This window comes from Amia ocellicauda, unplaced genomic scaffold (genome assembly GCF_036373705.1).
Source record: "Amia ocellicauda isolate fAmiCal2 unplaced genomic scaffold, fAmiCal2.hap1 HAP1_SCAFFOLD_26, whole genome shotgun sequence".
Taxonomy (NCBI): domain Eukaryota; kingdom Metazoa; phylum Chordata; class Actinopteri; order Amiiformes; family Amiidae; genus Amia; species Amia ocellicauda.
This window is the reverse complement of record NW_027102823.1, coordinates 1,274,529-1,289,268: the sequence shown is the minus strand read 5'-3', so window position 1 is coordinate 1,289,268 and position 14,740 is coordinate 1,274,529. Positions and strand designations below refer to the sequence as shown.

Here is a 14,740-nt window from a genome sequence, read left to right as displayed (position 1 = left end):
GCCTCTCGGCTTGTGGCCACACCGTCCTGAATGCGCCAGATCTCGTCAGATCTCGGAAGCTAAACGGGGCAGGGCCTGGTCAGTACTTGGATGGGAGACCTCCTAGAAATACCAGGTGCTGCAAGCTTTTTACGTCTCCTGGGTAACTTTATCGTAGCTCTTAATTCTCTCTTTCTGTCTGGAGGAGATATAATAGAAGTATTGTACACTTTGTCTTAGGGACAGTCTGGCTAGCAGTGACTGAGTGGTTGACAGACGACAAGCAACGGAATGTACGTGCTCTGTGATGTCATAGCAGTCAGCTGAGAGAGGCTCGTGATGTCATCGCTGAGCTGTCTGTCTGTCTGTCTGTCTCTCTCTCTCTCTTTCTCTCTCTCTCTCTCTCTTCCTCTCAATTCAATTCATTTGTATTGTCAAAGCAATTGGACATACATACATACATATATATATATATATATATATATACATACATACATACATCCATACATGCTAGAAAGTCATTACTATGTTATCTTAAAGGCTAACTAAGCAGAACATATATCATTATAGAACAGAGTTCATAGGTCAACACATGGTTTTAGGGAACAGGCACGTAGGTCATACCGTTTGACAATGTCTCCAAGGTTCTCATCGTAAATAACAAACAGAAATCAAACTATCTTCTGGGCTGACCTTCTAGCTTGACTGTATCTTTCTTAAGTATACAAGAGAGAAAAACAGGTGTAAGAAAATAATTTCTAATTTTCCTTCTACACATATATACATACATACATACATACATATGTAGCGTTATGTTGGGTGTATTTGGATAAGAGCATTTGGGCTCTGAGCTGAAGCACTGATCTAAAGAAGACCTCTCCCCCCCCAAAGTTATCAGATTTCCTTAGCTCATCAGCTTGGAACTGGTTTGCATCAAAGTGACAGTTTTGGGGAGGATGGCACCGAGAAGAGGCCAAATAGTTTGGAATTCTGCTATGAGATGTCTGGAGAAAGGGGCCTGTAGGTGATAAAAACTCTTTGAAGTGGATGAGAGCCGAAATCCCGACATAGAGCTACGAACCCAGGCCAACCGGCATTTCCAAAAGATGGCATGGATTGACATCAGTCATAAATAAAGCCTCCCTCCAATAGGACACTGGGGGCTGAAACCGAAATCCAATCTCAAGAACTCAGGGACCAATCACCTACTGATCTGACAGACTATAAGGAACAGCGGACAGTCTTTCTCTCTCTCTCTCTCTCACCTGAACCAGAAACTCGCTGCCACAGCTCAACCTGTAGCTCTGTTGCCAGAACCGGAATCAGAAACCAACCAAGTCTTTGCCGGCAACAGAAGAGTTAAACTGGGAGAAGGAGATTGAGCGAAGAATTATTTTAAAGGACTTTATTAAATAAATAACTTCACAGACCCACCTGATCAGTGGAGTTTTACAGCTGGACAATTGACTAAGTCGACTGAATACGAAAGTGTCAGTCACTTAAATAGCTATTTGAGTCTTAAGAAACTTGACCCTTGGAACAAACAGGGCCCTGCTTTCCTCAAAGACTTCGTCTTCAAGTAACTACGGTGGAACCATGCTTACAAAGAAGATTTTGTGCACAACCTTGGAGCCTTCAAACCAATGGAAAATCTGTTTGGAAAAGACTCTACATTCGCGAAACCCCAACTTCCAGGTGCATCGACTGAGTGGAAGTTCTTGGACAAAGCCGAACCGGACTGCCTTTGTTCCAAACCACACGGACCTCGTGCCGTGTGCTGTTATCTGAGCCCGAAGCCAGAGAGGCCTCTCTGCGACGAAGTTCACATAAGTTTAACAGTTTGGAGTTTGTGATTCATGACATTTGAGAAATCAATTAGAAATGTTAATCTGTGATTCATAACTCTAGAATGTGTAATATCATTTAGTTTTCTTAAATATAAATGTGAGTTGCATTAAACTGTTTTGTTGATAATTTTAGAAATAAAATCTGTCAACGCCGAGAAATATCTTCTCATTCCTGTTTAACTGTTTAGTCTGAAATTGACACAAGTTAATAGACATTAGATTATTGGTGGCCCTGCCTATCCTTAATCATTGAATAATAATCAGTTAAGGGAAATTGTGGTAACAAATAGGATCTTTCTCGGCACCTAAACGTAAATGAGACTGATATATATATAACGAGAAGTTACCTGACATAAATACTAACCTGCGTAGTTATTTAATGTCTGACTAATAATACTAACGAGAGACTCACCTTCGTCTTACTAACCGGTATTGTAGTCAATGTGTTTATAACCTTTTTTGTTTAACGATTTGTTAAACGGAATGTACGTGCTCTGTGATGTCATAGCAGTAAGCTGAGAGAGGCTCGTCATGTCATCGCTGAGCTGGCTGGCTGGCTCTCTGTGTGTGTGTGTGTGTGTGTGTGTCTCTCTGTCTGTCTGTCTGTCTGTCTCTCTCTCTCTCTCTCTTACTCTCTCTCTCTCCCTCTCAATTCAATTCATTTGTATTGTCAAAGCAATTGGACATGCATACATACATACATACATATATATGGAAAATAAACAATATGTGTACATCTCTTTCTGCATTAGTGGTGCCCTCACAGATGTGCAAGTTACATGACAGACAGACAGACAGACACACACACACTTTCACACACAGACAGACAGACACAGACACACACAGACACACACACACATACTTTGACAGACAGACAGACAGACACACGCATATTATGGGTCTTTGTTGGGTAGTGAAATGGGTAGCATCAGTCGCAGTGTGGGTAATGTCAGGGAGCCAATCATAGTCCCCGTTATTTGCATATCGTGGCGCAAAGCATTCTGGGAAAAGCAACTAAACACGTTTAGTCATGTATTTGTCCATAGTTTACACATGAGATGAAAGAGACAGTATGACGTGTTGAGCACCTAGGATTCCTCATGTGTATGTGAGGGGCAGAGGAACCGGATCCCAAGTGTGCGTCCCAGGTGCTATAGGTTTCAAAGCATGCAGGGGAATAGGCACCCCACCCTGACTAAAAGAAGACTGGATAGGGAGATATAAATAGCAATGGGGAGACTCTTGTACTTGGTGTGGCTCTATCCATATAGTGGGGCCAGCAGGTGCAGCAATAGAAGCTCAGCCTGGGGAGACTGGATTTAGCATTTCCTCTCCATTTTGATAACTATCCATAATCATTTCTGCAAAATACTTCTATGATACCTATGTATCTTTTTTACTTGTACTATATTATACTATCAAGTATCAGTGTACACATACAATGTGACCTGTTACATTAATACAGAGGCCACGGAAGGCCAGATCACTAATAGCCACTGTCCCCTGATATTACACTTTTTTACAATCACTGTGGCACTCATTTCAGAACCTTGATGTCATTTTTCAAAACTCTAGACACTAAACTCACACCCGATGATCAAAATGCACATTTTTCAAAACTCTAACACTTTTTTACAATTGCTTGGATACAATACACATCAACCTCAGATCATTTGTTCATTGAACTAAAATGACACAACTTAACATCAAAGTATTACCATTTCAAAATGCAATTCACACATTACATCTGAGATCACTGTCTATTCATTTCATTACAAAGATCTAACTATCAATTGATACAGCTGCTCAAAATGATAAGTGACTGTTGCATTACTCTTAATGCATAATTTTATGGAAACTGACAAACAATATTCCATGTTTCGATCATGAAAGTTTCAGGATAATGAGATCCATTGACATCAATAAACGAGGAGCATGAACCAGTTGGACTACATTATCTATGGATGTAATATTTCATCATCATTCATCATCATGTAGCACTTTTCCACACCATGTTTGCAGTGTGGAAGGAAAGTTAGAAATTTTTTCTCTAATACCTGTTTTTCTCTCTTGTATACTTAAGAAAGATAAGGTCAAGCTAGAAGGTCAGGCCAGAAGGTAGTTTGATTTCTGTTTGTTACTTACGATGAGAATCTTGGAGACAATGTCAAACAGTATGATTGAAGTGCCTGCTCCCTAATCCATGTGTTGATCTATGAACTCTGTCCTATAATGATATAAATTCTGCTTAGCTAACTTTTAAGATAACATAGTAATGACTTTCTGATTATAACCAGCTCTTTGATTTTTGTGTATAAAAGCTCTGACTGTTAAAATGAAGGCAGAGCGACTTTGGGATCTACTTGAGTCACTGTTCCTCTCCACGCTGCGTGTATTAAAGGCATTGCAACTAACGCTCCAACCTGGTTGAAGATGATTGTTCTTCCACATCAGATTTGACATTACTGTATGTATGCAGGCCCTTGTAATTGCTGGAGGTGGTCGTGGGCCTCGTCATAGAGGAGGGCTTAGGCCTCACCAGAGAGGCAGCCATGGGCCTCATTTGAGAGGTGTTGGGGGAACGTGGTAGAGGACAAGGCCACGGACCAGACAGCGGCAGCAACAGCAAATAGTGTCCAGTGAAATCCGAGAAATAGTTGTAGAGCATGTTGTAAATCATGGCATGACCATGACTGAGGCAGCTACAATGATTCAATCAAACCTCAGAATCAACTCAGGATCAACTGTGGCCTCAATCATCAGAAATTTCCGTACTGAGAAGCGGCAAGTCTTCAGCATGCACTAAACATTAGGCTACTCTCAATTGTCAAATGACTGTAAACTGCATACCAATGTGTAGCACAGAGTATAGTGTGCCTTTTGAAAGAAATGCAGACAGAGTGAAGCAGCTGATGACTGAGTATGTTCAGGTATGTTCAGTTTCAAGATGCCTCTTGTGAAAAATGGTTGTGAGAACCTGAACCTGAACACAGGGCTGATGGAAATTCAGAAGTACAGTAATCAATCCTTTGTTTTACACTAAGCCAGGTGAGGAACACTGCAGTTGACATTTTACTGTAGTTTTGTTCTTTTTTGTAGCTAATTATTGTTGCATGGCTTCAAAGAAACCTATGGTGTGATTTGATTGTATTGCATCAATACATTTCAGATTTTGTTCAATGATTCCACTGTGTCTGTAGTATTCTCTCTACTAGTCCTTTTACAGTGATGTATTTATGTGTAGTACCATAATGAAACATGTATCACATATTTTGTACTACAATATTTAATGATTGTACGAACAACTACACAGTGAAACTATCGGTATCTTCTGTGTGGGTGATCTAAATAAATGTTACTATGGTATTTCATGATAAATGAATTATTTGAACCAACAAGTCTGCAAGTGCAAGGTTTCTTTAAAGATATGAATGCACAATGCAATGTTTTGAACATTGGACAGCCTGTGTTACAAGTGATGACCGTTTTGAGTTTTGTGTCTAGAGTTTTGAAAAATGACATCAAGGTTCTGAAATTAGTGACAAAGTGATTGTAAAAAACTGTATATTCATCCTATTTAATGTGCTCTTTTAAAATGTACTTTTCTTTTTTATGTTGCCATTTCTGTTCTACCAATGTTTCAGTTGTTAGCCAAAGATTGACAGAGTACATCTCATACACACAGGCCAGACAGCAAGGATTTCTTTTTGAAATTCAATTACAAATGCTGCATGAACTCATCAATACGATTAGAGCTCCTGAAAGCAATATAACTAACTCACTCTACAGCATCTCATTAGCAGTGAAAAGAAACCAAGAAAGTTGGGACAGTCGACTGTTTACCACTATGTAACATCACCTTTTCTTTTAATAACACTTATTAAGCACTTGGGCACTGAAGACACCACTTGGTTAAGTTTAGCAAGTGGGATTTCCCCCCATTCATCCATTATGCATTTCCTCAGCTGCGCAACTGCACAGGGCCTTCGTTGTCTTAATTTGCACTTCATAGTGCGCCACACATTCTCAATTCGGAGACAGGTCAGGACTGCAGGCAGGCCATGCTAGCACCCGCACTCTCTGCCTACGCAACCATGCGCTTGTAATCTGGGCAGAATGTGGTTTGGCGTTATCCTGCTGAAAAATGCAGGGATGTCCCTGGAAAAGACGATGTCTGGTTGGCAGCATATGTTGCTCCAAAATGTGTACATCTCTTTCTGCAAAAATGGTGCCCTCACAGATGTGCGAGTTACATGACAGACAGACACTCATACACACTGTCACACCCACACACACACACACACTTTCACAGACAGACACACGCACACACACTCACTTTCACACAGAGACAGACACACAAACACAGAGACAGACACACACACACTCACTTTCACACAGAGACACACAAACACATACACTTTCACACAGACACACACACACATACATACATACATACATACATATATAAGGAAAAGAAACAATACATTTAAAAATCACAAAAAGATGTAATAAAGTACAGAAAATCTAAATGTAATAAAATGTGATCTTTAATACACACAAATATGTATGGCTGGTCGGATGCGTCTTGGACTCGGGTTCCTCTTCATTACGTATAATGCTTTTGCCTTTTGCTATAGCTTTCCGTGGAGGGGATCGTGGGTGAGTTTGTACCATTCTTGGGAGGCTCTGCCTTGTTGGGGCGGAGCTGTGATCCAGGTGAACAGCAGATCGGACATAGGTGGGCATGTGGGCGGAGGAGGAAGGCCGGTCAAGCAAATAAGCTTGCTAAGGTACGCAGCAGCAGCAAGCAGCCCCACCATCCAGTCAGCCAGCCAGTCTGGCTGGCAGTGACTGAGTGGTTGACAGACGGCAAGCAACGGAATGTACGTGCTCTGTGATGTCATAGGAGTCACCTGAGAGAGATGTTTGTGATGTCATCGCTGAGCTGGCTGGCTCTGTGTGTCTTGCTGGCTGTGTGTGTGTGTGTGAGAGAGAGAGAGACTTTTTGACTTTTATCATTGCCTGTTTGCAACACGCAATAATTCATACAAAAGAAAATAAATAAATAAATAAAAAATAGTGTTCCCCTTTGTTTGTCTCCCCCCAACAAGCATTAACTCCGCCACTGATCTGTACACTTTTAAAGAAAGCAACCCAATACACACAACAAAACAACCATCAAATACTAAACCCTATAAATGAATTACATAATAAAAACCAACTCCCCGTCATACAATTCACAAAGGGCATCATTAATACACCAGACCTGTTCAAAACTCTCCAAATCATTCATCAGCCTGTAATAGTTAAACTCTAGTCTGACTCTGCATTGACCAGCATGGCAAACACTCTCACTGCATCCTCACTGCCCTCCCCACACACTCTGTTCTTCCTAGTCTTATAGACGGCCATTTTAGCCTGGCCCAGCAAGAAGTTTACCAGCTGGTCCACATGTTTGGTCTTTCTGGTGTATCGCGCCCCTAAAATAAAAACCTTTGTGTTAAAAATCAGGTTAAGATCAGTAAAAAGACGAGTTAAAAGACTAAAAATGGGTGACAACCGAGAGCAAGTGCTGAAACAGTGAAACACGGTCTCTCTCTGAGCACAGAATGGGCAGGCGTCGGACACAGCAGGGTTAAGAACAGTAATAAAAGAATTGACAGCAATAATGGTGTGTAACACCCTCCACTGCAGATTGCCAGCTCTCTTATTGAGGGGGGCTTGTACAGGCTTCTCCAGGCGGGCGCAGTGTCTTCCCCCAGCCCCAGCCTGTAAAGTAATTTTAGGAATCACAAAGAAACAGTTGAAAGTGCTAAATAAGTATTTTGATGCACCATATTAATTTAGGAAATTTATATGTTGTTTTTCATCAGCTTCTGTATCTGATGGCTCCACATCACTGGCTGGATTGACAGCAACGACACTCTAAAAAAAGAAGTGTTAAGTTTGAGCATTCAGGACTTGTTTTGAAGATCCTGAATATCACTGGTCCACAATTTATCTGTGAAACTATGGGTTAATCTCCATATACAAAATACTTTTCACACACACTTTAAATTTACAACTAAATTCACATGTTGATGTCTTTCGTCAGCTTCTGTATTTGATGGCTCAATATAACTGGTTGCATTAACAGCAACGGCACACTACAAGAAAATAACATTATATTTAAACATTCAGGACTGGTTTAGCATCACCTCGAATATCCCTAGCCCTTGAGGTCGATTGTTATTGTGATCTTCAAGACCAGTGCTTCTCAACCTTAGTCCTGGAGGAGGCCCACTGTCTGCTGATTTTCATTACAACAACATTGTAGGTTATATCAGTGACTGTGGTCCTAAAGTACCCCTATGCCTGCTGTTTTTTTTCCAGTTGAGCTCTTAATTACCTAATTGGCTTAACTGAAGCCATTTAACCCTTTTCCCAGGTCTTTGGTTGTTGATGAGTTACAAAGAGCTGGATTGTGGCCCGCCATGACTGGAAGTGAAGAACACTCACTCTAGGCCTTTAACTTAATGTTCATATGTAGGGGCCTATCCATCTGATTTGTTTTTGCACATTTATTAACAGAAAAATTGATGGTACGTGAAATCATCTGAGCTGAAAAATATAATGTTCCACCAATAATAAAGTAAATGTATTAATTAAAATTATAGAGATAATAGAATGTTCACAGATTATTAGTTCAGAAAATAAAATATTTTTTTATATCTTAAATAGAATTAACACTCAAATCAGTTGTAGGGTAAACAAGGTCTATTTTTTGGATTGATTTTATAATTATACATGTATGGCTGCATGAAGCTTACCTGAGAATCTGATATTTTAGTAACTTTGTTGCTTCTTGTTGGGTAGTCCACGTTTGCCGCCGTTCTTTTTCTGTAAATGTAAATCAAAAGGCAATAATTACATACTGTAATTAAAATACAAAAAGTATAAACATTGTATTATTATTTTTGTATCCTGTTTCTCCATCTCGATGCTGTTCTTTTTGGAATTGCATATCTAGGTTTACTTAAATACTGTTTATAAGATTGTAAACTCATCATCCAAATTTCTTCATTTGCCAAACTTCATGTAGTGCGCTTGCAGTTTCAGAAGAAAAAAAACTGTAACAGATGGGATATGTAGTACTTTATACTCGAGTGGTCTATGCGATTACACCCTGTTGGTGTTATTAAGAACGCCAAGTACCAGAATGCAGAGCGGGACTGTTTTTTGTGCCGTGACTTGTCGGGGGAAAAAGGCGCAGAAAAAACGGACGAGAAGGTGAAGGTAGTATGGCGGTGATGCACGCGTTGGTGAAGTGGGAAAGCGGGGTCGACAAAGACTCTTACAGCGTGATTCCCACTGCTTGCTTTCGCAATTTTGATTTATTCAGCATTGCTGATGATGACGAAGAGACGACTCGAAACTTCAGAGCAGAGTGGAGAGACACGAACAAACCTCCAAAAGGTGGATGGCCTGTCCATGAAGCGCAGATCATTATGACTGGTAACAATGTTTATTTAAAAAAAAAAAACATTAAAGTCTTTACATGCTATTTGATATATACAATCACAGTATATTTGAAATGAATGTTTAAGTTATTAATGTGTTGTACGTCTAACATACTCTTATAACATGGTAGGTGGTGGTGAGGGCGCTAAAAACTCGTCATACTTGACTGGCATTTGTAAGAACGATTTATTGTGTGTTGTGCTTTACAATAAAATCCCCCAAATCACAAAATAAATTAAACCAGATATAATTTAACTTCAGTTTTGATTCAGTGTTGGCTGTTCATCTTAATTTGTATGGTCAAAGCACAGTATTTTTATGACAAATAAATATAATCCCCAAATATCTGTGGACATAATGCAGGGTTTTATTTATTTTATTTTTATTTTAGGAAAAGAAGGCGAACTAAGAAGAAAACTTAATGACCTAACAAAAATGCCCTGTCCTAAAATGAAGAGAGTACCTAAACCAAACAAAAAACTTCAAATTTCAGATGATAGTGACCTTGATGAACCACAGTTACCGGTGAGATAATTACTGCAAATATTAAATAAATGTATTGCAGGATTGTTTTTTTTTAATCATATTCATATATATATATATTTTCATTTTAAACTCTTTTCCTCTCTGAATACAGCACAAAATAAGAAAGAAAACCGATGGAGCTTCAAGAATTAGATCCCGTCATATTCTACAGACATTTAAAGAGTCCAGTGAAGTTGAGCTACAGCAAAACGTTAAGCAGCTCGAAAAGGAAAACACAAGACTTAAAAATGAAAACCAATGTCTTCGAAACCGTATGGTTGATGGTAAGTTTTTTTATTTATAGCAAATAATTCCTTACCTTGATAAATGTTATTCTTCAGTAATTTAGATTCCAGAGTAATGTATTATAGTTGATCATACTGAAGTAATCTAGAACCACAATACAGACTCTTAATGTGCACTGTCTAATAGTTTAATAATACTGATTATTAAATAAAGTTTTTCAACATAACTTCATAATCCTACATTAATGACTATATGCATTACATTAGACCTGGTAATTCTTGTATTTTATCTCTTTTATTTTTTTGTAGCTAATGTTAATGACCCACAAAAAGGTCAGTTTGCCAATAACATAGAGCAAGTCTCTCAAGTATAATTGCAGGCATTGATGGTTTTGTTTTCACTTTGTATTAAATATATTACTAGAAATGATTATCATTTAATACTAAGGTTTTTTTCTCCAGAGATTCCAGACCTTTTGGACAATCTGAAAAAAATTGTAACAAAAGCCACATTTATCAGCAATGAAGACAAAAGTGTGTCACCATCAAGTGGTTCTGACAGCCCCACAGCAAATTGTTCTGAATCTGACAAAGAATCACCAAAACAGGTATAACACTCTTGGTCTACAATATTACAAAGACAAGGTAAAAATATATATATTGAAAACAAATATTGGTTGTAAACAATCTAATGATGCTACATTATCAGTTATATTCATAGTTATAGTTGATAATAAGAATGTAATTGAATTATGGGTGTCACAGATTCACTGACTTTATTATGTCTGTAAATTAATAAACTTAGAATTGAGACATACTGTGGTCTTTAATAACACATTTCTGTAACAAAATCACAGCCTTACTGATAATGTATTCCACTTAACACAATATAAGAATAGTTTGGGGATAAACTTGTTTTTTATTTACCATTGTCTTTTAGGTGGAAATATTCCCAGGCACTGGAGTTTACATTGACAAACTGTCCTGGATCCTTGCAGAGAGGTGCAGCACGAATACGTCATATGCAAGAACCCTGACGGTTGCTGTCTTTGACTTTCCAACATTACTAAAGAGCAATCTTCGTGGTGGTGGCAGCAAGAGAGATCCAACTTCGGAGACATTAAGATCCTCATTGATGTTATTGAGGATCATATACAGCTGCCTTCGGAAGGACACGACGTGTTTCAGTTGCGGGGCTTTGCAGCCCAGCGGGACCCTCTTAATGCCGGACATCAGCTGCCCGAGCCGGTGCGGATGAACGGAGGGACGTTAGACAGCGTTACCTTCCGGGCAGGAGCAGCGAGCGGCAACACCGGGGTGAAAGTGTCGTCTAACACTGTGCCATTAGCCACTAGCTGATTGAGCAGATCAGTGGTTTTTAAGAAGATAACAATGGCAGCAGACTTGATATTTTCACACCCTGCTACCTCCCCAACCGCTAACACACACTGCTCTAGGGGGCAGAACTGCACCGGAGCGATCTTGACTCCATGGCGTCGGGTCAGTTTTTCAAAAGACGCATTCAGGGGGTCCGACCCCCCGACCCGGGAAGAACTACCGGTACTCCCCCCTCCCCTCCCCTGTTCCCCCACAATAAGAAAAGCACTGAAAACAGAAGACAAAATAAACAAACTGAAAAAAGTAAAGCAACAAAAAAACGCAGCCAAAGGACAGAGCTCTCAGCAGCACTCCCGCTCACTGCAGACCCCTCCCACACACTCCCAGCTGAGAGAGAGAGAGAGAGAGAGAGAGAGAGAGTTAGTGTCTGTCTGTCTCTCTCTCTCTGTAGATGCATCATAGGGAACATATGTAACAATCTCTCTTTTTGTTTACCAAAAATGAGAGTGAACGTATTTCAAGTGGGTGTTGCCTTGGTTGGAAACGTTTTAAGATTATTTATGAAGTGTAAAGTGGATTTGTCTCAGTTCTCCGTAGTTTTCAATGTATGTGCCATTCAGTAGCGTTCATGTTACAGATGTGCCCTATGCAGTGGTAGGGTCAATAAAATGTCAGTAAAACTTTATTTTAGCAATTATGGAGGGGAAGAACTGCAAATAGCGGGTCCCCACTAATTATCTAACTTACCAACAACGTTTAAAATTAGGTCTTGCGAAGCTGCCAAATAATGCTGTATAATCGTATGTGTCTTCATACACCGGCTGCTATAGTCTGATAGCTTTGATTATATATACATATTTTCTCGTGAACCACAAATGCTATTTGCTTGATTTTTACAGAGTATGTTATAAATACCATTGTTATGAAGCCTGACAAATTGTATGCTGTAATTATGAATATTTTCAAATCATTTGTTTGTTTTTCCTAACATGTTACAAATGTTCCCTATGTGAAAGATGCATTATATCTTAATAACGTCTAAACAATTAAAGATATACAGATTATTATTTTCGGTAAAGTTATAACACATTGCTATTAACTATGTGTGTCAGTAAAAGTTTAAAAAATCCTAATAATTTTTTATTGATCCTGCAAAATAGGTGTTTAGGGAACATTTGTAACATTAGGGTTACGATTTGCCATGGACGCGGAATGAGTTTGATTGCGATGTTAAATGGGGTTTAAAGACGCAGTCGCCTCGGTGCTGATTACTATTGCTGTGTTTCTCCACTTCTACTCCATGCTTGGGAACGCCCACATCCAGTGACGTCAAAACCGGTGGAAAAGCGGGCCGGTTCAAAAAAGATCAGCTGGATCCCAGGCCGAGCAGCAGCTCCGGCTCCAGCACCGGCACCATGTCGCTGGAAAAGCGCTAAGTGAGCTCACAGTGAGCTCAGTGTAATGTCTGCTCTGGTGAGCTCACAGTGTGACCTAGTCGTGAGTTCACGTCTTCACTGGGTAGTCCTTGACAACTTAATTGACTCAAATCTTGGGCTTAATTGGTCAAAATGACCATTGGTTGAAGGTACTCAGGGACTGATGTGTAGAGAGACTTATTAAACCTGCAGGATTGTGGTTTTCCCAGATCAGAATTAACCAGATCACCACAAAGGAACATGGTAGGTGCTATTGCAACACAGATTACACAAATACATTGAAATCCAAGTTTGCAGTGGTCCTTGGGCCATTGTGTGGTGATCCAGATCACTTCAGCAGGAATTTTGCAGTGGTCTGGACTACAACTCTCTCTCTCTCTCTCTCTCTCTCTCTCTCTCTCTCTCTCTCTCTCTCTCTCTCTCTCTCTCAATTCAGTGCATTTGAATTGTCAAAGCAATTGGACATGCATACATACATACATACATATACACTCACCTAAAGGATTATTAGGAACACCTGTTCAATTTCTCATTAATGCAATTATCTAACCAACCAATCACAGGGCAGTTGCTTCAATGCATTTAGGGGTGTGGTCCTGGTCAAGACAATCTCCTGAACTCCAAACTGAATGTCTGAATGGGAATGAAAGGTGATTTAAGCAATTTTGAGCGTGGCATGGTTGTTGGTGCCAGACGGGCCGGTCTGAGTATTTCACAATCTGCTCAGTTACTGGGATTTTCACGCACAACCATTTCTAGGGTTTACAAAGAATGGTGTGAAAAGGGAAAAACATCCAGTATGCGGCAGTCCTGTGGGCGAAAATGCCTTGTTGATGCTAGAGCTCAGAGGAGAATGGGCCGACTCGATTCAAGCTGATAGAAGAGCAACTTTGACTGAAATAACCACTCGCTACAACCGAGGTATGCAGCAAAGCATTTGTGATGCCACAACACGTATAACCTTGAGGCGGATGGGCTACAACAGCAGAAGACCCCACTGGGTACCACTCATCTCCACTACAAATAGGAAAAAGAGGCTACAATTTGCACAAGCTCACCAAAATTGGACAGTTGAAGACTGGAAAAATGTTGCCTGGTCTGATGAGTCTCGATTTCAGAGTCAGAATTTGGCGTAAACAGAATGAGAACATGGATCCATCATGCCTTGTTACCACTGTGCAGGCTGGTGGTGGTGGTGTAATGGTGTGGGGGATGTTTTCTTGGCACACTTTAGGCCCCTTAGTGCCAATTGGGCATCGTTTAAATGCCACGGCCCGTTGTTTCTGACCATGTCCATCCCTTTATGACCACCATGTACCCATCCTCTGATGGCTACTTCCAGCAGGATAATGCACCATGTCACAAAGGTCGAATCATTTCAAATTGGTTTCTTGAACATGACAATGAGTTCACTGTACTAAACTGGCCCCCACAGTCACCAGATCTCAACCCAATAGAGCATCTTTGGGATGGGGTGTGTAGCGTTATGTTGGGTGTATTTGGATAAGAGTATTTGGGCTCTGAGCTGAAGCACGGATCTAAAGAAGACCTCTCCCCCCCAAAGTTATCAGATTTCCTTAGCTCATCAGCTTGGAACTGGTTTGCATCAAAGTGACAGTTTTGGGGAGGATGGCACCGAGAAGAGGCCAAATAGTTTGTTATTCTGCTATGAGATGTCTGGAGAAAGGGGCCTGTGGGTGATAAAAACTCTTTGAAGTGGATGAGAGCCGAAATCCCGACATAGAGCTACGAACCCAGGCCAACCGGCATTTCCAAAAGATGGCATGGATTGACATCAGTCATAAATCAAGCCCCCCTCCAATAGGACACTGGGGGCTGAAACCGAAATCCAATCTCAAGAACTCAGGAA

General features: G+C 40.2%; 2 non-coding genes across 2 annotated transcripts; both read left to right on the top strand.

Annotated features, from left to right (window-relative positions):
- Nucleotides 1–8: 8 nt before the first annotated feature.
- LOC136727005 (5S ribosomal RNA) lies at nt 9–127 on the top strand. Its single transcript, XR_010808374.1, has one exon. It is a non-coding gene; the product is annotated as a 5S ribosomal RNA (ribosomal RNA).
- Nucleotides 128–6,413: 6,286 nt separating this feature from the next.
- Nucleotides 6,414–6,528, top strand: LOC136726887 (U5 spliceosomal RNA). Its single transcript, XR_010808266.1, has one exon. It is a non-coding gene; the product is annotated as a U5 spliceosomal RNA (small nuclear RNA).
- The last annotated feature ends 8,212 nt before the right edge of the window (nt 6,529–14,740 follow it).